The sequence below is a fragment of the Chrysochloris asiatica genome, unplaced genomic scaffold (assembly GCF_000296735.1).
Source record: "Chrysochloris asiatica unplaced genomic scaffold, ChrAsi1.0 scaffold00032, whole genome shotgun sequence".
Lineage (NCBI taxonomy): Eukaryota > Metazoa > Chordata > Mammalia > Afrosoricida > Chrysochloridae > Chrysochloris > Chrysochloris asiatica.
Window position 1 is genome coordinate 12,987,877 of NW_006408550.1, and position 23,180 is coordinate 13,011,056.

At 41.0% G+C, this 23,180-nt stretch overlaps 1 protein-coding gene across 3 annotated transcripts in view; it reads left to right on the forward strand.

Moving 5' to 3' along the window:
- ST7 (suppression of tumorigenicity 7) overlaps positions 1–23,180 on the forward strand; it is a 320,806-nt gene that overhangs the window by 146,911 nt on the left and 150,715 nt on the right. The gene's annotated exons all lie outside the window — the stretch shown is intronic.

The following is a 23,180-nucleotide window of genomic DNA, read 5'->3' on the forward strand; positions in this document are numbered from 1 at the left end:
TTCACAGGAGTCTTACAGCTTCATTGCTGTTTTTCCCTCACTTCCCCTTATCTGTGACAAACGTGGTCACCAATCAGAGCATGTATTCCCATTGAGTCTTAGTCTTGGAAGGGGGACCCGACCACTTGCTTTGATGTCTCCTGGGCAAGCAACTTGCTTGTTCTTGTAGTAAAGTCAGTCTGCCTATATTGTTTTGTATTTTTCCTGTAGGTCTTTCTTTCAAGAAGTATCTTCTGTTCTTCTAGCCGCTCCAGGCTTGTTTGTTCGTCCTTTCAAGTGGAAATTTCCCATCTCTGAAGATCTGGATGTTATTCAGGCTTCCACCTATAGTCTTATGTAATGCAGAGGCTCCTTAATAATCTATTCTTAAATATTTTGTTTTAAAATGAAATGAAATTGAATTGTTCTTTAAAAAGTTCTTGCTTTTTGAGATATCTTTTTCATTTAAGTAAGAAGCAGTATGTATTGGTTTTTAAAACTACATATGCTTTTTATTTATAAAAATAATACATGCTCATCTAAAAAAATTTAAGACACCAGAGAATGTAACAAATTTAAGACAGAAGTTCCAGATACTCTCCCCTCTACAGATAATTGAGTCAAGGTTTCTAGTTTGATACCATGCTTTGAAAACCTTTTCTCCTCCTGGTTGAAAAACAACAACAACAACACATATTTATAGAAACTAGAAAATTTCAGCTCTATGGTAAAGCAAAAAAGTCAAATAAAATTACTCTTAGACCACTCAGTGTTGTTGTTTGCTAGGGCCATCGAGTCAGCTCTGATTCATAGCAACCTTATGCACAATAGCATTATTGGAATATTTTGCTTCATCTCCTTCCATACTTCTTTTTAAGGGGCCCTGGTAGCATAGTTAGTGGATTACGAGATGGGCTGCTAACTGCAATATCAGCAGTTCAAATCTATCAGCTGTTCCTCAGGAGAAAGATGAGAGAGAAACTCTAGTAAAGATCTATAGCCTTGGAAAGCTGATACAGGGTCGCTATGAGTTGGCATCGACTTGATGGCATATAGCCACTACCACCACCATCCATACTTCTTTGTGTACTTAACCTACACCAAATGCTATGTGTATAATCTCTGAATCTTTTACAAAAGATGTTATACGATAAACAATTATGTAATCTACTTTTTAAAAAATCTAAAATGTGATGGTCATTTTTCCATGCCATTTATAATTTGATTTTAATGGCTGATCCTATGCTATTGTGTAAACCAAGCTAAGCTTGGTTTAGCTTGTTGTTGTCACATTGGAATCACCCAACTCCTAGTACCCTACAGAACAGAGTAGAATTGCCCTGGAGGGTTTCCAAGTCTGGAATCTCTATGGAAGCAGATGGCTCTATCTTTCTCTAGTGGAGCAGCTGAGCTGGTAGATTCAAACCATTGACCTTTCAGTTAGCAGTCTAATGTTTACCTTACTGTGCCACCAGGGCTCTCTATTCTGTTATATGGTGGTGGTTATGTGCTGTGGAGTCAGTTCTGACTCATAACAACTCTGTGCAGGGTTTCTAAGGCTGTAAGGGAGCAGAAAGCCTCTTTCTCCTATGGAGTCACTGGTAGATTCGAACTGCTGACCTTGCAGTGAGCAGTCTGGCTTGTAATCCATTACACTACCAAGGCTTCTTATTCTGTTATATGTTGTTGTTAAGTACCGTAGAGTCGATTCCTACTCATATGGTACCTGTATAGGGTTTTTGAGGAATAGCTGGTGAGCTTGAACTGCTGATCTTGTAGTTCAAACTGACCTTGCAGTCCAGCACATTAATGTCTAGTGCATTAACCCACAACGCCACACCAGGACTCCATTCTATAGGTATATAATAGTAACTAGTATTCTTCTTGCTTATTTAAGTAGCAGCTTTCTTTGACCAGAAATATAAATATATCCCTAAAGATAACTATTTGCACATTTCCATTATTACCATCTTAGAGTACATTCCTGATTGTCTATGGATTCCCAAAGAACAAGAAAAATGTGCAAAATTCAGATGCACAAATCTCTGGAATCTGCAAATGTATGAGTAAGAGCTCATCATATCCATAGAGTGACTTTAGCTAGTAAATGTGAACATTCCAAATTACAGGCTTTTAATTTGAACAATTATCTAGCCTTAAATATTCTGCCTTTAGGTATTCAAGTGCTGTAGTTGAATGTATAATCACTGATTAGTGCAGGCAAGTACACTGTGAGTGTTTTAATACTGCCCTTGTTTATGTCACTGGGTTTTCTATCCATTGAGTTGTTAAACTGGGTATCACATGAAAACCCATATCCACAGTGAAAAGTATAAGCAAACATAGGTTTTATGAGATGCCCAGTGACGGTGGGACTAGATGTCTAGGAGAGAAGAAACAGTCGGGATGTGATGACTTCACAGCATGTTTTAGAAGACCTCTCTTTGAGGAGAAAATTAATTCTGCTGCTTATTTTATTTGAAAATAAAAATGAAATTTATCAGAGCTTGAAAAATGTAAATGTTGATCAAGTGTTCATCAGATGTTAATGAAAGGGATAATTACACAATTAGAATGTAATTGCAACTGTATAAATGTATGAGGGAATTTAAAAAATGGAATGAAAAGATAATGGAGTTTTTCCACGAACTTTTTGAAGCCCCGTTATATTACCTGTTGTAATAGCTCATGTATAGAGAGCTCAAACTAGGAGCCCAACAACACCCCAGTATACTACTCATAATCCTCATGAAAGCCAGAATAATGGTACAGACAGTCCCCAATTTACAATGTACTCAAGATATGATATACTTAGCAGTCATCTAGTTTTTTTTGTTTTGTTTTGTGTACTTATACCATGTTAAAATATATCTCTGTTTGTTTGTAATGTTTCCAACTCTGTTAGTGTAGTGGTTACCAGGACTGATAATCTCAAGGTCAGCATTTCAAAACTATCAGCTGTTATGCAGGAGGAAGATGAGACTTTCTGCTCCTGTAAAGATTTATAGCCCCCGAAACCCTATGTAGGGTCACTGTGAGATGGAACCAACTCCATGTCATACAACCATCACCACCAAGAACAAAGATCAGATTTATAAAGATACTGATAATAAAAGGCAATGGTAATAAAAACTAAATAAATAAAGTATTCAACTTACATCGGAACTGACTTAAGATAGAGTCAGTTATCAGAATGCAACTCTATCATAAGTCAGGGACTACCTGTAGGTGTTTGATAGACCTAAGTGCTTTGATTTTAAATATTCCGCAAATTATCCATCTTTCAGATGTATAGAATCCAGTAAATGTTTGCATGTCTCACACAATTTCTTAAACTTTTGTGGAATGACAATGTCTTTGACCATTAATGTCTTCATCTGTTGTCAGGCATGCCTTGAGTTCGGGATCTTTCAGCTGGAGTGTATCCATTGCGATGTGTTAGAAAGATGACTAAGGTGACAGTGATGATTAGATGAGTACTGAGAGGCCACAGCTTAGAGGCTATAGGATCATAGCATGGCTCAGAGAGGAGGCTTGGATTACTGGCCGGGGCACCGGGAGAAAACACTGATGAGACTGGTGAATCAGCGGATCACCATTAGTCACTTTCTAGCTATGGGATCTCGGGAAAGTGACTTTAGTGATTTAGCCTTTAGTTTCTTATTTGTAAAACTGGGCACAATAATTGGCAATGATCTGATTACGTTGTTGTGAAAATTAAATAAGACAGTGAATGTAAAGCATTTAGCCCATTGCCTGGGATTTTTATTAAACACTAGTTGTAGCTATTATTGTAGGTGTTGGTGTGCAGTTCAAACTCCCCAGCTGCTCTTGGGGAGAACGATAAGGCTGTTTGCTTATGAAAGATTTGTAGTCTCCAAAACCCTTTCTAGGGTCACGATGAGATAGAACTGACTTGAAGGCAGTGGGTCTTGGTGGATATTAGTAGTAGTCAGAAGGAAACCAAGTTTCAGTGCCAATGAAAAATTTTCACCATTTAAAAATTGTGATGAAAAACTGTCTTTATAATCTTCTGAAGGCAGGGCACACTTTTTAAAAAAATTTAATTTATGGAAGTAGATATACTTTGTATTTTTCCTTTTATCGAAAGTGACAGTAGCAAATGAATATTAGGTTATTATTTTATTTTTCTGGTTCCTGATTTTAGAATAGTTGCTGCCCATTTCTCTGTAATTTGGTGTGTCCTTTTATGTCTTTTGCAGATTTGTTAGCCTCTGTCTAGTGTCAAGCTTACGTTATTTCATGGAAGTTACGTCTAATAAAGTCATTGGAAATATCAAGACACAAAACCAAAACCAAGTCGATTGTGACTCAGCCACCTTGTAGGACCGAGTAGAATTGCTCTATAGGGTTTCCAAGGTGGTAAATCTTTATGGAAGCTGATTCCACATCGTCCTCCTGCAGAGAAACTGAGGGGTTTGAATAAAAGCTTTCATTTTATAGTCTAATGCTTAACCCACCATGCCACCAGGGCTCCTTATCAGGACAGAACTCTGTATTAATTCTGTCAAAGAAGGAAGAAAGAAACAAACAAAACACCTGAAATCATTAGTGCACTTGACAAGAAGAGAAAGACTTGAAATGAAGATTGCTTGCTTTAACACTAAAGTTCTGCAAATGAGATTTTTTTCTTCCTGAATATTTCTTTTCAGCAGCTAGGACCCTTTGCTATCTGCTTTGAGAAGTTGTTTGGTTTTCTCCGCAGCTGTTGATCTGTCTCATGTTACACTCCTACCATTTCTAAATCTGGTTTTGCCTGTGACGAAGGCTGAAAAATAGCTTCTTTTAATGGTTTCTTATGTTCTGTATCTGTCTGTTTTTCATTCTTCAGGAGGCACTTAAATCTGTAGTAATGCCATCTCATGTAATTACATGCCTCTACCCACATTCTCCCTTCTGTTGAGAATAGTATTTATGGTTTTTGTAAATGTGTGTTATAGCTATATGCTACCTTATGAAACTCCACACATTCGATGTAGTGGTTTCTTTCTTTCTGTTTGTTTTGTTTCTGAATGTCTTCAGATACTCCCAGAGTGTGTTGTCTACTTTCTGGATCAAAGATAACTGAAAGATAGAAAGGAACCTTTCAATAAGTGTTAACTTCTAGTAAATTGTAATAGAATGTATTTTACGGTAATATTTTTCCTTTCCCACCTTAAATGTTTGTCTAGAAAGCTTCTGGAAATAGGAAACAATCACCAGAAACTGATTAAAAGTCAAGTGATAATCTAGGGAAAAATTGCACCATCTCTCACAGATAAAAGGTTCACATACTTAGTAAAGAAAGAACTTTTACAACTCAATGACATTTCATTAGAAAAACAGGCAAATATGAACCAATAGTTCCCCCAAAGAATTACAAGCTTGAGAAAATAACATTTCAGCCTAGCCAGTTGACTCTTTTTCTTTGTTTTCCTTGCCTGTTAAATATTTAGTTTGATGACCCATGTGCTCTCAAACTGCTAGACATGGACAGTGGCACAGCCATCTTGGAAGTAATTTGATATTATGAATGGTGACTTTAAAATATTTGAGGCTTTTGACCCATTAATGTCACTTCCAGGAATCTATTCTGAGGAAATACTTAGGGATGCCATCATCTCTTGTACTCTAGACATATTATCAGGAGGGCCCAGTCCCTGGAGAAGGACATCGTGCTTGGAAAAGTGGAGGGTCAGCAAAAAAGATGACCCCTTCCCCAAAAGATGGATTGACACAGTGGACTCAAACATACCAATTGTGAGCACGTTGTAGGACTAGGCAATGTTTCCTTCTACTGTGCACAGGGTTGGAATTGACTCAACAGCACCTAACAACAACCAAGCATTATGCATAAGGATGTTGTGGTATTGGTTGTCATTGAGTTGGCTTTGACTCTCGAGGACCCCATGTACAGTGGAATGAAATGCAAAGATTGCATGTCATTGGTGTGCTTGGATCCAGTTTTGTGGCCAAAGTGTATTTTGATTGCCTTCCAACATAAGTGGCTCATCTTTTAGCACTTCATCAGACAATGTTCTGTTATGGTCCCTAAGGTTTTCACTGACTAATTTTTGAAAGTAGATTATCAGTCCTTTCTTCCTAATCTTTCTTAGTCTGGAAACTCTGTTGAAACATGTCAAGTCTGGGTAACCCTGCTGGTATTTGAAATATCAGTGCTATAATTTCCAGCTCATAGCAACACATAAGCCACTACAATATGGTAGATTGAAAGACTGGTGGTAGGTGTTCAAGAATTGTCACTGTAACTTATAATGGTGGTGGTGTTGGTGAGTGCCATCAAGTCGGTTCCGACTCATAGCGACCCCTACAGGGTTTCTGAGGAACAGCTGGTGAGTTTGAACCGCTAACCTTGTGGCTCAAACCATCCTTACATTCCAGCATTTATCCAACAGTGCCACACCAAGACTCCATAACTTATCACAGCAATTGGGAAATCAAAAACATTAGAAACAACCTAGATTTCCAATGTTTTAAAGTGGTTGCACAAATCATGCATCTAGAAATCTCCAAGGTGGTATATTATTTTGAACCATTAATGTCATATTTTCAAAGAAGATTTAAAGACAGTGAAAAATGTTCATACTACAATTTTAAGTATGGAAGGATGAACGGTGTCTAACCAAGAATTGGAGAAAGGAGCTAGATCCTCCATCGTCCGTATTATGTTTTGACCACTGGGCAGTGCTGCCTCTCATGGTGGAAACTATCTGGCACTGAATTTTAATGTGACACATAGTAAGATGAATGAGCCAGCTTTGAGATAAAATGAACATCAGGATCTGGAGACATCATCCTTCATGGTTAACGATAGCCTTGAGGGAGAGCCACAGTCATTAGCTTTAGGTTTGGTGGTTATAAAACGACTCAGTAATCAATCACTGCAGAAATAGAACCAAGCATTCCTCCCACAGTACTCTCTCTTCAGCTGGGCTCAATAATTCCGTGCAATAGCCACACAGAACTTAGAGACAATATTCAGAGTTATGAGGTTTATTAAGGAAGTTGTTAAATACTGTTTAATCAGTTCTGACTCGTAGAGACCCTATATAGGGTTTCTGAGGAGTGAGTGGCTGGTGAGCTTAAACCACTGACCTTGTGGTTCAAACTGACCTTGTGGTTCAGTGCTTATCCTACCAGTGCCGCACCAGGACTCCACATTAGGGAAGTTAACAGATTACAATTCAGAGTCAGAAATGTTCAGGGCACAGTTCTTCCTGTCAGGACAGCATTGCTTCAGCTATACCTATATATAGGTAGGCCTCTCTCTGTCCAGACAATGTTACAAAGCTCTTTTAGGGATGCTGACAAATGCTCCTAGGCACCCCACTCTACAAGCGAGTCTCCTGCCCAAAGTCACTCAGCTTTACTTTTTCTGTGGGCTGGGAAGCCCACACTTTGTCTGGTGCTCTGGCTCTTTGTTCTGCCAATGCTGCTTCTCTGCCCCTCCTCTGGTATCACAGCTTCCTGTCCCTGGGTCAGGGAGATTCAACATACAGGGATCTTAGAGACTAAAGCACATGCTCCACTCTTACCTCTTCTTTGATAGTAGTGACATTCCCCTCTTACAGCTTCTGAGGTGACTTATTTTATACACGTTAGAATTCCAGGTGTTTACAGTCAAAATGAACTCTGTTAACCACTCACAATCCCTACTGTGACCCCCCCCCCCACACACACACAGAAAACAATCATTTGGTGGGGGTTTACCAAGACTATGGCCGGAAGAGACATGAATTAACCCACTGTATTGCAGTTCTTGCCGATGTCCGATGGATCCTGGCTGAAAGCGGAGAATGTCAGAAAGATGTTTACCTGTGCTTTATTGACTACTCAAAGGCTTTCGATTGTGTGGATCATGACAAGCTATGGACAACATTGCGAAGTATGAGTATTCCAGAACATTTAATTGTACTTTTGAGGAATCTGTACCTGGACCAAGAAGCAGTTGTTCGAACAGAGCATGGGAACACTGAATCTTTTAAAATTGGGAAAGGTGTGTGACAAGGTTGTGTTCTTTCACCATACTTATTCAACCTGTATGCTGAGCAAATAATACTAGAAGCTGGGTTCTATGAAGACAAATGTGGCATCAGGATTGGAGGAAGACTCATTAACAACCTGTGATATGCAGATGACACAACCTTGCTTGCTGAAAGTCAAGAGGACTTGAAACATTTACTGATGAAGATCAAAGAGCACAGCCTTCGGTATGGATTACATCTCAATGTCAAGAAAACAAAAATCCTCACCACTGGACCAATAAACAACATTCTTATCAATGGAGAAAAGATTGAAGTTGTCAAGGACTTCATTCTTCTTGGATCAACTATCAACACTCGTGGAAGCAGCAGTCTAGAGATCAGACGACGTATTGCGTTAGGCAAATCTGCTTCACAGGAACTTTTTAAAGTATTGAAGAGCAAAGATGTCAGCTTGAGAACTAAGGTGCACCTGACCCAAGCCATGGTATTTTCAATAACCTCATATGGATGTGAAAGCTGGACAGTGAATAAGGAAGATCATAGAAGAATTGATGCCTTTGAGTTGTGGTGTTGGAGGAGAATACTGAAAGTGCCATGGACTGCCAAAAGAACCAATAGATATGTTTTGGAAGAAGTGCAGCCAGAGTGCTCCTTGGAGGCCAAGATGGCTAAACATTGTCTCTCATACTTTGGACATATTGTCAGGAGGGAACATTCGCTGGAGAAGGATGACATGCTTGGTAAGATGGAGGGTTGGAGAAAAAGAGGAAGACCCCCAATGAGATGGATTGGCCAGGTGGCATCATTGATGGCGTCAAGTATGGCAGCGTTAGTGAGGTTGGCCCAGGATCGGACATTGTTTGGTTCTGCTGTGCATGGGGTCGCTATGAGTCGGTTCCTACTCGATGGCACCTGACAACAACAACAACATTGCAGTTCCACCCTTTGACATTCTCAACTTAGGAGGATGTCAGGCCCTCAGCCCAGGTTGTGGTTTGGGACACCCCTTGCTCTCTATCCCAGATGCCTACCTGAGCCTGGAAGCATGAACCAGATTGTCATTTCCAAAAGGAAGTAAACAGTGTCAACCTCAAACAACCAATTCAAAGCTTAGGATATTTTCTTTGTTTTGCCTCCTCAAATGTACTGTAAGCAGAGTATGTCAAGCAGGGGAAAAGTATAGGCTTTGGGGCTAGGGACAGCTGTGTTAATATCAGACCTCAATACCTGGATTTCCTTGGGCAAGTCAGTTGGCCTTGGTAAAACTCAGCTTCTTCCTAGTAAAATGTGGTTAATAATGAGAACTTTGCAGGGTGGTGGTAACATCAAATGATACAGAATACATGTCAAACACCTAAAACAGTGCCTGAAATAACAGTACCCAATGTTTGGTTGATACATATTAGTCAGCCCTTCTCTCTCCATAATGTGTATCAGTTGAATTAAACCAAGTATTTAAAAATGTGGCCTGACAAACATTTTGTTTGCTTCCATAATGATGGTGTTGCTTATTTTTCAGGTAATGATCTGAATTGAAGGTGGCGTTTTTTGCAAATCACATAATATACTGTTTCTGCTTACAGAGTTGTTGTTGTTAAGTGCCGTCGAGTCGGTTCCAATTCATAGCAGCCCTGTATAGGGTTTCTGAGGAGCGGCTGGTGAGTTTGAACCACTGACCTTGAGGTTCAAACTGACCTTGAGGTCGAGTGCTTATCCTATGGTGCCAGTCTTGTTAAATATTTCTTTGTGCTTTAGTTTCTATCCCTTTTAGATAAGTTTGCAGCATTTTATTTTAGCAATTAATCCTGAAAAAAAATTTAGCTTATGAGCTTAAACATTAAGAGTGATACATATGCTAATTTTGTTTTTCCTATATTAAAAAAATACATTTTTTGGAAAAGCATTGAAAATCAATTGCCTGCTACATTTCATCAAACATTTAATTAATTCACCCCTAAGAGAGTCCCAGGGAACTCTGGTAGCATAGTGGTTACGAATCGGGCTGCTAACCTCAAGGTCAGCAGTTCGAAACTACCAGCTGTTTTGCTGGAGAAAGATGAGGCTTTCTGCTCCCCTAAAGATTTACAGCCTCGGAAACCCTGTACAGGGTCGCTATGAGTTGGAACCGACTCCACGGCACATAACAACAACAAAGGAGTCCTAGTGTGGCGCTGTGGATTAATGTGCTGGACTGCAAGGTCAGTTCCGATGTAGAACGACCTGTATATTATAGCGGGGCAGGGAACGCCCAGCACGTGGCCAGTATCATTGCTGTTGTTGTTAAGTACTGTGGAGTCATTTCTGACTCATAACGACCCTGTATAGGGTTTCTGAGGAGCGGCTTGTGGATCTGAACTGCCAACCTTGTGGTTCAAACATTCAATGCAGTTGAGCACTTATCTTACAATGCCACACCAGGGCTCCTTTAGGGTTGAATTAATTAAATGCTGATCATATATAGCAGGCTAAATTTTAAGTTGATAATTTTTCATGGCCCGCGAATGATGTTATAAAGTTTGGCAGAAAAAAAGGTTGCCTACCAGGTTGCGTAGTGGTTACAAATTGAGCTGCGAACCGCAAGGTCAGCAGTTGAAAACTACCAGCTGTTCCGCGGGAGAAAGATGAGGCTGTCTGCTCCCGTAAAGATTTGCAGCCTCGGAAACCCTGTATAGGGTCGCTTTGAGTGGGAACCGACTCCACAACACATGACAACAACAACAACCTCTGGTATATAGGGTTTCTGAGGAGCAACTGGTGGGTTTGAACTGCTCAACTTGTGGTTCACAGTCTGGGACTGATCCCACAGTGCCACATTAGAAGCCCAACCAACTGATAATACTCATTCGTAATACAGCTGGTGGGAGCTATCTTCTGAGTCTGTGCTCAGAGTTTTTGATGTAAGGGTGACTGTGCCTTATTAACCTGGGTCTTACCCCACTACTGGTGCACCTAAGGATCTAGGCATTGAGCAATTGTTAATTAAGAACATGGGAATGTCTTTTAAAAAGCTTTCATGATGAATGGGACATAACCAGTGTGGGATGACAATGTCTATAAATTATTAGAGTCGGTAGGAATAGATTTGAAAGGGAGGAAAGTGTCCTCCATAGGGATGAGAGCAGACACAACGCTAGGAGTTAGATGCATCTTTTTATAGATTATTATAAAACATGGGCTTACTGATATTTTTTAAAAGATCAGTGCTCTAGGTTCTATTAATTTTTTGTCACCTGTGAACATTATTTATAGCCAAGTGCATTTTTATAGTCTACTTTTTTATAGTCTACTTTGCATTTTTATAGTCTACTTTCAGGACTACTAGTGTGATGCTGTAGGATCAGCACTGACAAGGTCAGCAGTTCAAATCTACCAGCTGCTCCTTGGAAACACTATATAGGGTCACTATGAGTTGGAATCAACTAACTGGCCTTTGACAACAACAATAACAATCTACTACCTGCCCCAAACCTGGAAGTTCAGAAATAATTTTAGGTGCGCTTTGGAATAAAAGCTGGCTATTTGGTACAAATACAAGCCAAATCTAGTTAGTGGAATTGAAACTAGCAAAGCCATGGGCTTCTTTTGGACAGCAGGGCATTTGGAACAGCTGAGTATTGACCGCTGGCCAATCTGGTGATTGTTCCTGTGGCTTCCTTCCCTGCAATGATGTACCCTTACCCAGAGGGTAACAGACTTAATGGTGCTGCCAGCAAATATTCTGTTGTGGGGCAGCTTTCCCCTCAAAAGAAAAAAAAAAAAAAATTAGTCATTGAACTTTTGATGACAGTAATGAAAAGAAAAACCTAAATTAGAATCAAATTTGAATTTTATTACCCATAGCCCCCAGCTACTTCTCTGGCCCATACTTTCCACTTCCTTTGAGACAAACTCCAGCAACTGCTATTAAAACAAAGCAAATTAAATCAATAGAAAATGTAAAAATCAGGATAAGTGGAATAGAGTGAGTGAAAATAAAAGTTAAAACTACAGTGCACTGCTCCAGAACCTTCTACCTTCTAACTTATTTAATTTTTGTTTTGTCACATATTCCCAGCTGATAAACTAGGTGTAAGTATACTGTGCACTTCTGGTGTGGCGCTGTAGGATAAATATGGGACTGCAAGGTTGCTCTGAACTATAAGGTCGGTGGTTCAGACTTACCAGTCACTCCTTGGAAACCCTATACTGGGTCACTGTGAGTTTGAACTGACTTGACAGCACTTAACAGCAACAAGTATACTGTGGCTCAGTTGCAGAATTAACACTTTCCATGTAGGAGACCTGCGTTCGATTCTCAGCCAGTGTACCTCAAGTGCAGCCACTACTAGAGGGAGGCTCATGTGATGCTGAGCAGTTTTCAGTGGCATTTCTAGACTAAAATGGGTGACTAAGAAGACAGATCTGGCAATCCCCTTCCAAAATATCAGCCAGTGAAAGCCCAGGATCACAGTGGTCCTGTCCTGTTGTGAACTGGGTCACCATGAATCGGGGACTGGCTCTGTGGCTACCAATAGCAACAACATACACCTGAGTAATGATCAGGTGCAAATTTTTCTCTTTTTATTTCTTGAAGTCATATATAAAGAGACGAACTACAGAGAAAGTAAAACTTCTAATGTTTAACTATATTTCAAAGCTTGATATATGATTGAATCAGTACTATATTTCTTAAAAGGATTGAAAATTTTTGTTGCAGAAGAATAAAGGTCTGAGTTCTGTTTCTAACGTACTATTTATTTTCTTTGAACTTGTTAAGTCACAGTTAAGTCTTCTTTACTGCTATGCTCCTGAAGCATGCCTGTGCTTGCTACCATGGTGTTCTCAGCACTAGCTGGCGTGGTGTTCTCAGCAATTTGACTGTGGTTCCACTCCACCAATATCCACCCCCCAGACTCTCAACTCTATTACTCCATTCTGTCAATAGTCATGTGCTGTCGACTTTATCTCTGAAACATCTGATGTGCCTAACTCATCACTCTACTGATATTACAGGAGTTCCCCTTTGAAATAATTCCCCCAACTGCACATTTACACGACTTTAGTCCTACCAGGTGGCGCTTAGTCACATCTCCCCTCACAGATGGCGAATAGCTTCTTGTTGCCTGCTATATAAAGTCCAGTTTTCTCCACTTGGCATTAGTACCAGTGTTGTCTCCCACTGTTTTTCATCTGTCCTGTTTTCCGGCTCAATGAATCCTTTCTCCGTGTCTTCAAGGGCCTTGCTGGGATCTCCCTGTGGTTCATTCTTTGTGCTGTAATGTCTGTCTAGAGTCTACCTCCTCTCTCCTCTCCTCCCCTCCCTCCTCCTTTTCTCTCCCCCTCCCCTTCTCTCCCCCTTCCCTCCCTCCCCTCCCCTCTCACCTTCTCCTCCCCTCCCCTTTCCAAAGTTTGCCCTTCTTTCCCAGTCGGTTCCGATTCATAGCGACCCTATATAGGGTTTCTGAGGAGTGACTGGTGAGCTTAAACCACCAACTTTGTGGTTCACACTGACCTTGCAGTCCAGTGCAGTAACCCACAGCACCACACCAGGACTCCCTCCTATAGTTTATGTTAATTTTGGAACCGTTAATTAAAGGTTGAAATACATTCAGTATATCCTTTTTCAGGGTACAACCAATTACAAGTATGTAATCCATTTTGGATAGCTTTCCTTGTATGTTGTTGTTGTTGTTATGTGCCATGGAGTCAGAGCCAACTCATAGCGACCCTGTACAGGGTTTCCGAGGGTATAAATCTTTACGGGAGCAGAACGCCTCATCTTTCTCCCGCGAAGCAGCTGGTAGTTTTGAACTGCTGACCTTGCGGTTCACAGCCCGATTCGTAACCACTACGCTACCAGAGCTCAACTGCCTTAAAAAGAAAATAACCCTTTGTGTTTAATAGGATAAATCCCCAACAATCCAAAATGACTCACTTTTCAGGGCTCTACATCCTGGTGTGGTACTGTAGAAGAAGCACTGGGCTTCTAACCTCAAGATCGGTGGTTCAAATCTCCTTGGAAACCCCATACAGGGTTGCTATGAGTCAGAACTAATTCAGTGACACTTAACAACAACATAGCCACAGTCTTGTATAAAGGTAATATGAATATGTCTAGGATTCTCTCCAGAGTCCTGGTTGTGTTGCTATAGGATAACTGGACTGCAAAGTAGGTTAGAACTGCAAGGCTGGCAGTTCAAACCCACTAGTCACTCCTTGGAATCCTATACAGGGTTGCTATGAATCAGAACCAACTGGATGACACCTAACAACACCAACACCAACAACACCAGGATTCTCTGCATTTGAAGGATTAGTATTTATTATGACCCATAGGGTTTTCTTACTTTATTTACTTATTTTGGACTAGTCATCAGGAAAAACCAATTGCTAGTAAAGGACACTGTGTTTGCTAGACAGCCAGTGACAGTGAGAGAAGGCCTCAGTCAGAAGTTCCACACAAGAACCATGACAGTAGACGATGACGCATGCCAACAAACCTGAAAATGCTGCAGAATTGACTGTCCATAAGTTCACCATGAAGCAGAGTTGACCACGCTAACAGCAACAGTATTTACTGAGTCTACATAATATATACACTAGTGTGCAGCTATATTGGTGATAAAAATGCATCTATGTACACATACACACACATGTACATGTGCATGCACACACATAAAAACAAAATACCCACAAAAGACAAAGTCCCTGCTAGCAAAGTCTTTCTGATTGCCCATCCATGGGACATTTACTCTCAGAAGTCCTGGGTCCTGCTTATTATAACTTTGTTGCCTGGAGCTCCGGAGCCCAGAGTCCATGCTCTGACCAGGCTGCTTCTTCTCTACTGCCCAACTCTGGGGAACGTTTTCTCCCCGAGAGACTGACATGTCTTCTTTCTTCCTGATATTAAGCAGTTTATTAGAAACAGAGATATGTAAAATTATCTTCAACCCTAAATTAAAACATGGTATTTTAAACGGCTAACAACATAATAAGACTTCAAGAGGCCTCTCTACTCTTTTTGGAGAGGGTATAGCTCCTCATTAACCGACTGTTTATGATGAAAAAGGGACAGATTTGCTGAGATCTTGCTTTACTTGTCCTTGAAGGTTATTGGTGTTGTTGTGTGACTGGACTTCAGACCTCATGGCTTGACAGATGGACTCTCTCCAGCCAGGAAGCAGGAGTCCTGGACACTGAACACGACGTTGTTCATGCCAGTATAACTTGCTCCTATGGATCACAGCTGAGAAAAGGCTCATGCTCAGCTCTGCTCTCCAGTAGCAGATGCCCAGAAAGCAGAAACAACATTTCTGTAAAGTTGCCAAGACAACGAACGTCAAGGGTAGAGGGAAGATTAGACTGAATGAGTTATGGCTACAAGGCTTTCTTACCCTAGGAATCGTTCTAAAAATACACTCCCGTGTCTTTTTCCTCACAAGGATAAATGCTATACAGGACTTGTTTATGGAATTGTGATGCATAAAAGCTTGAGAAAAATTACCGGAGCCCAAGGAAACCGGGACAAAGGGCAAGGAGAAGGAAAGCAGAAGCAATTAAGGAGGAAGAGAAGCACTCATGGAGCCCTTTAAGTTCTCTCTTGAAGGGAGGCTGTGTCCAAATGAAAAAGGTTTTTGGAAAGTATGTAAAGGTTCCAGCCAAGAAGAGCCCATGGAACACTTTGACTCTGTAACATGGGTTTCCATGAGTTGGAACCACCACCACCACAAGTGTGTTAGGCACTGTGTAGACCCCATCACATTTAGTCCTCACAACAACCCCGCTAGGAATGTCCAGCTGGGTCAAATGAAAAGCTCTTCTGATTTATGAACTCTTGTCTTGGCTTGAAATAGGTCTTTAGTAAAGTGTGGTGAGTTGTTTTTTCACAAAACTAAACTAGTCTCTACATATTTGGTTTTTGCACTTGTTTTGCCTCCCCTTCTCCCTTTCTTGGCGGTAACACTGTTATGTCTAGATTTCAGGTATATGAATGTGCATTTTATGTCTCAAAAGTACAAATATCCCAGTTTTGTAGCCTAAGTTTTAAGTACTTTACCAGGCCTGCATACATTTTCAAAAATAATTGCTAGTGACCGTCATGAAATTACCCAAGGTATCCCTTTTTTAAGGTATTCAAAACTACAATTTACAGCCCTCCCAATTTAATGGCGGCAGCTTTTAGATTCCCATTCTTGTTTATGGTGGCTTTCCAAAACCCTGGTGGCACAATGGTTAAAACACTTGACTGTTAATCATAAGGTCCGCATTTTGAGCCCACCAGCTGCTCCATGGGAGAAAGATGTGGCAGTCTGCTTCCGTACTCTTAGGGGGAAGTTCTACTGTGTCCTTGGGTCTCTGTAAGCCAGACTCCACTTGGCAGCAGTGGGTTTGGTGTGGTTTTCTCCTGCCTTCCTACCAGGTACCACACACACAAATACCAAGATCACAGTAGATTTTTCCTTTAAGGTCAAGGTGAAAAATAAGTATAGTATTAAAGCATCTACTAGTATTGTTCAGTGGGAGAAAAATTAGGCTTTCTGCTCCCATAAAGTTTTACAGCCTCAGAAACCTGTACAGGGTTGTTATGAGTCAGAACCGACTTCCCAGCACATCGCCACCACCATCACTAGTATTGTTTAAGACCTTCCTCTCATTTTCTAATAAAGGCTCCTATTTTCCTTGGTTACTTTATAGCTTAATGCTTCTCAATACTATCCCCCTGTGCCCCTGTGTGCCTTATGATGCCATGAACATGAGCTTTGGGAGCAGGCAGATGTGGTTCTGGTCTTTGCCTAGCAATAATGTTGACGTCATGGAATTGAAATGAAAAACGAGATGCCCTCATATATGAAAGTACTTGGAATATAGACAGATGCCTGTTGTGGCTGTTGTTGTTGTTAGGTGCCATGGAGTTGGTACTGACTCACAGCGACCTTACACACAGCAGAACGAAACACTGCCCGATCCTGGGCCAACCTCACTACTGTTGCCACGCTTGAGTCCATCTATGCTGCCACTTGGCCAATCCATCTCGTTGGGGAGCGGGTCTTCCTCTTTTTCTCTGACCCTCCACCTTACCATACATGAGATTCTTCTCCAGCGACTGGTCCCTCCTGACAATATGTCCGAAGTATGAGAGATGATGTTTGGCCATCTTGGCCTCCAAGAAGTACTCTGGCTGCACTTCTTCCACGGCACTTGCAATATTCTCCTCCAACACCATAACTCAAAAGCATCAATTCTTCTATGGTCTTCCTTATTCACTGTCCAGCTTTCGCATGCATATGAGGTTATTGAAAATATCAAGGCTTGGGTCAGGTGCACCTTAGTCCTCAAGCTGACATCTTTGCTCTTCAACACTTTATAAAGGTCTTGTGCAGCACATTTGCCTAATGTAATACGTCATTTGATTTCTTGACTGCTGCTTCCATGAGTGTTGATAGTTGATCCAAGAAGAATGAAGTCCTTCACAACTTCAATCTTTTCTCCGTTGATAAGAATGTTGTTTATTGGTCCATTGGTGAAGATTTTTGTTTTCTTTACATTGAGATGTAAGCCATACCAAAGGGTGTGCTCTTTGATTTTCATCAGTAAATATTTTAAGTCCTCTTCACTTTCAGCAAGCAAGGTTGGATCATCCGCCTATCACAGGTTGTTAATGAGTCTTCCTCCAATCCTGATGCCACATTTTTCTTCATATAACCCAGCTTGTCGGATTCTTTGCTCAGCATACAGGTTGAATACATATGGTGAAAGAATACAACCTTGTTGCACACCTTTCTTAATTTTAAAACATTCAGTGTTCCCATGTTCTGTTCGAACAACTGCCTCTTGATCCAGGTACAGATTCCTCATGAGCACAATTAAGTGTTCTGGATTACTCATACTTCACAATGTTGTCCATCATCCACACAATTGAAAGTCTTTGAGTAGTCAATAAAGCACAGGTAAACATCTTTCTGATATTCTCTGCTTTCAACCAAGACCAATCGGACATTAGTAATGATATCCGTCATTCCACGGCCTCTTCTGAATCCACCTTGAACTTCTGGAAGTTCTCTGTCAATATGTGCTTGCAGCTGTCTCTGTATTACCTTTAGTAAAACTTTACTCATATGGAATATCAAAGATACTGTCCGATGATTTCCGCATTCCATTGGGTCACCTCTCTTTGGAATGGGCACAAATACGGATCTCTTCCAATCAGTCGGCCAGATAGTTGTCTTCCAAATTTCTTGGCAGAGATGAGTGAGTGCCTCCTGTGCCGCCTCACTTTCTTGAAAGATTTCAATTTTTATTCCATGAGTTCCTGGTGCCTTGTTCTTTGCCAATTCATTCAATGTGCATTGCACTTCCTCCTTCAGAAGCATTGACTCTTGATCATATGCTACCTCTTGAAACAGTTGAACATGAACCATTTTCTTTTGGTACAGTGACTATGTGTATTCCTTCCATCTTCTCTTGATGCTTTATGCATCACTCAATAATTTGTGGCTGTTAGGTGCCGTTAAGTCCTTCCCGACCCATAGTGACCCTGTGTACAACAGGATGAAACCCTGCCTGCCCAGTCCTATGCCATCCTCACAATCTACTTTATGTTTGGGCCCCTTGTTGCAGCCATACATAGTGTCAGTTCATCTCATTAAGGGTCTTCCTTGTTTTACTGACCCTCTCTACTTTACCTCGCATGATGACCTTTCCCAGTTCCCTTCTGATGTGGTGCTGCAGATTAATATGCTGGACTGCAAAGCATAAGAGAAGAAGTCTCACCGTCCTTGCTTCTAACAAACATTCTGGCTGTACTTACTCCAAGACAGATGTGTTCAGTCTTCTGGCAGCCATGCAGCTTGGAATTCTTCTCTCTATACCGTTGTTTCTTGCTCATAGACTGTCTCGTAAAGTGGTTGAATGGAGTCCTGGTGTGGTGCTGTGGCTTCATGTGCTGGATTGCAATGTCTGTTTGAAACACAAGGTTGGCAGTTCAAGCTCACCAGTCATTCCTTGGAAACTCTATGTTGGGTCGCTATAAATCGGGAACAACTCGACGGCACTTAACAACAACAATAACAAAGTGATTGACTGCCAATCAGTTACTTTGGGTACAGTGACTGTGTATGTCCCTACCATCTTCTTTTAATGCTTCCTGTGTTGTTCAATATTTTGTACATGTAGTTGTTGTTGTTGTTAAGTGCTGTCAAGTCAATTCCGACCCATAGCGATCCTGTATAGGGTTTCCAAGGAGCAGCTGGTGAGCTTGAAACCACCGACCTTGCAGTTCAAATGACTTTACAGCATTAACCCACAGCGCCACACTAGGTCTTAGAATCCTTCAATATTGTAACGCAAGGCTTGAGTGTTTTTCTTCTTTTTATTTTTCTAGCTTGAGAAATGCTGTGTTCTTTCCTTTTGATTTTCCAACACCCAGTCTTTGCACATTTCATTATAATACTTTACTTTGTCTTCTTAAGCTTCCCTTTGAAATTTTCTGCTTAGCTCATTTACTTCATTGTTTATTTGCTTTAGCTACTCCATATTCAAGAGCAAATTTCAGAGACTTTTTTGAAATCCAATTTGGTCTTTTCTTTGTTTCCTGTGTTCTAAATGACCTTTTGTTTTTTCATATATATTCTTGATATCATCCCACAACTCCTCTTGTCTTTTTCATTAGTGTTCAATGCATCAAATCTGTTCTTGAGATGGTCTCTAAATTCAGGTGGGATATACTGAAGATTGTATTTTGGTTCTCATCGACAGATTTCCATTTTCTTCAGCTTCAGTCTGAACTTGCGTATGAGCAATTGATGGTCTGTTCCGTGTTTGACTGTGGCCTTCTTTTGGCTGATGAAATTGAGCTTTGCCATCTTCTCTTCCCACAGATGTAGTTGATTTGATTCCTATGTATTCCATCTGTCATTATATACATGTATAGTTGCCATTTATGTTGTTGAAAAAATTATGTGTAATGAGTAAGCTGTTAAGCCTGCAAAATTCTCTCATGCGTTCTCCAGCATCTAATCACCAAGATCATATGCTTTCAAATTACTGGTCCGTTCTCTTTGTTTCCTACTTTCACATTCCAATCACCATTAATTATCAATGCATCTTTTTTTTTGTTTCTTTAAAGCTTTTATTGTGACTTGAGTGGAAGATCATCAGTTTTACATTCAATAAATCATATTTTGTTTCATTGCAGTGAGTACGATCCCCTCCATGTAGCATTAGTTAACAATATTTACCTCTATACCTTTTTTTTTTCAATGTTCACTATCATACACAAAATGTTGTTGTTGTTAAGTACCATTGAGTCAATTCCATCCCACAGCGACCCAGTATAGGGTTTCCAAGTAGCAGCTGGTGAGCTTGAACCACCGACCTTGTAGTTCAAACGACTTTGCTGTCTGACCCATTAGCCCACAGCACCACACCACACACAAAATATATACTCATTTAAATGTCCAGAGGGCACATTTTGCAAGTCAGCCTCCTGCCCGTAGGCATACCACATTTCTCATTTCGTGGGTCTATAGTCTTCAGCTGCTCTCTCTCTCTATGCCATCGCCTCTGCCACCTCATGTTTTAAAAATGATTAGGATGTTTATTTTTCTCTCAGTTTTAGTTTAGCAATTCATTCTGGAAACACTTGTCACAGGGGGTCAGTGGTGTTCAGTAGGAAAATGTTCTCCTCTACTGCTTTCTGCTTTGTTGCTGGGGACTTAGCAGCAGGACTACCGAAGCATGCCTATGTCAGGCAAATCATTCCCTCTTCCTTTTGGAATGGATTCCATTGAATTCTGTGTTTGGTTTGTCCCCAGCAACATACCGAAAAGTACATGGTACAGATATGAATCCTTATAACTGTAGAATGGCCAAGCAAATACTGTTTTGGCAGCCTTTTTATTTTTAATAGTGAAGAATGTGGGGCCCATTTAGAGTGTGAAGAAGAGTAATCTGAGAATGTTAGATACCTCAGAATCAATCTGGCGGACACATGCGCTAGGATTGTTTGATTAAAAAAAGAAAAAAATTTTTTTTTAATCTGCCTCCTTCCACTAATTGGCTATTGCTGAGAAATGAAAAAAATCATTACCTTTTTTTTTTGTTTTTTAAATTGCCACCAAATGCACCTCAACTGTGCTTTCCTTTCCTTACCCTAATCAGCTTTAAGCTGATTACTTCTAACTCCTGGGAAGAGCCCACTAGATCAAGTGGTGAATACTGACAGACCACATTGGATCAGTCCAGACTCTTGTGGTTGAGAAAGATCACAACTCAAAGAGAATCACTGAAGAGCAGGATTAGGGAGCTGGGGTGAGGGGTGCCTAGGGAGCCAGGAAGGCTGGAAATCAGGGCATCCTCCCCTGGCTGAGTCTGTGAGAGAGCACTGGGTCAAGCTCCTGCCCTCTTTAACCATAGAGCTGCTCGCAGTGCTTTCCCTCAGTCCTTAGCACAGGTCCCTTCCTCTGCCGGGACAGCCCCTGTGTCCCTCCTCTTGTCCCCTTGGTCTAATTTCTTATGACTCAGCTTAGATGTCCCCTTCACCGACATCCTCCCTGAGTTGTATCCCTTTTATGTCTTTTCATAGCATCCTGTGCACAGGACCTGTCTATGAACTTACCAGACTGCTATTGGAACCGCTTACTTCCCTGCCTGTTCCCTGACCAGACTGTGGGCTTCTAAGGGTGGAACTGTGGGATTCATTCTTTGTCCAAGCTCTCATTCATAAACAGAGGAAAATATTTGTTCAATGAGTGGCTATGTCATCCCCACCCACTGTGGTGACATTACTTTACTTTCTGGACTGAGCTCAGAACAGAATCCAAACTTTTCCCCCTAATAGCATTAAAGTCCTAATTCCTTCTTTCTTACTCTAGGCAGGCTGTGATGCACTTCTACAAGCATTTTCAATCAAGAAATGTGAATATACTTGCAAAAAGCTCACTAAGTGAGTCGTTTTGACAATAAATAGTAAATTTTGTGCAATAGCGATATATAAATGACAATGAGTCATATATATGTAAATACACACACACACATATATATATGGAGCATGGTGGCACTCAACTGCAAACCACAATGTCCAGGGTTCGAGCCTCACAGCTGACCCATGGGAGAAAGATGAGGCTTTCTGCTCCCGTAAAGATTTACAGCCTTGGAAACTCTGTACAGGGGTGTATGAGTCGGAACCGACTCCACGGCACATAACCACTACCATCACCACCACTGATAGTAACCTCTAGTTGTAAAAATTGTACTACTTGTTAGTGCCATGGAGTCGGTTCTGACTCATAGTAACCTTGTATAGGATTTCCAAGGAGCAATTGGTGGGTTTGAACTGCTGACTCTGTGGTTATCCTACTTATCCTACTGCGCCACACCAGGACTACTAGAGGTTACTCAAACTGCTGGATATAGTTCTTTTCCATCTGTTCTAAGACTGATACACTGTTGGTTCATCCAGGACTCAGATGTGCTGGTCCCACAAGGCCTGACTCCACGGGTGTCAAGTCAACCCAGACTCACAGCAATCCTGTAGGACAGAGTAGAATTGCCCCAAAGGGCTTTCCAGGCTGGAACTCTCACAAGAGCAGACTGGCTCATCTTTCTCCCACAGAGCAGCTGGTGGGTTTGAGCAGTTGACCTATGATTAACAGCTCAACACTTAACCCACTGTGCCACCAGGGCTCCTAGTGTTAGTACTAGCTTTGATTAAAGTCTGTAGTTGTTAAGAATCCTTGAAGTAATATTTTCAACAAGCTTTGGGAGACATAAATTTTAAAAGTTTTCTTGTAAGTTTTTATTATTTTTTTAAATGACATACAACTTGACATACAGTATTTCAGGTCTTTGTTATGTTGGGAATCCCTGGGTGGTACAGGTTATTAAAGTAGTTGGCTGCTAACTGAAAGTTTGGAGGTTTGATTCCAATAGAGGTACCTAGGAAGAAAGGCCTGGGAATTGCCTTACAAAAAGTACTTTGAAAACCCCATGGAGCCCAGTTCTACCCTGACACATGTGAGATCACCATGATTTAGAATCTATTCCACAGCACCTGGTGGTGGTGGTGGGATAGTCTGCTGAGGCTTCAATATGGTTCTAAGAATTCCTGTCATCAGAGACACATCATTTCAGTTGTTGTTGTTGTTAAATGCCGTCGAGTCGGTTCCGACCCATAGCGACCCTGTACAGGGTTTCCGAGGGTGTAAATCTTTACGGGAG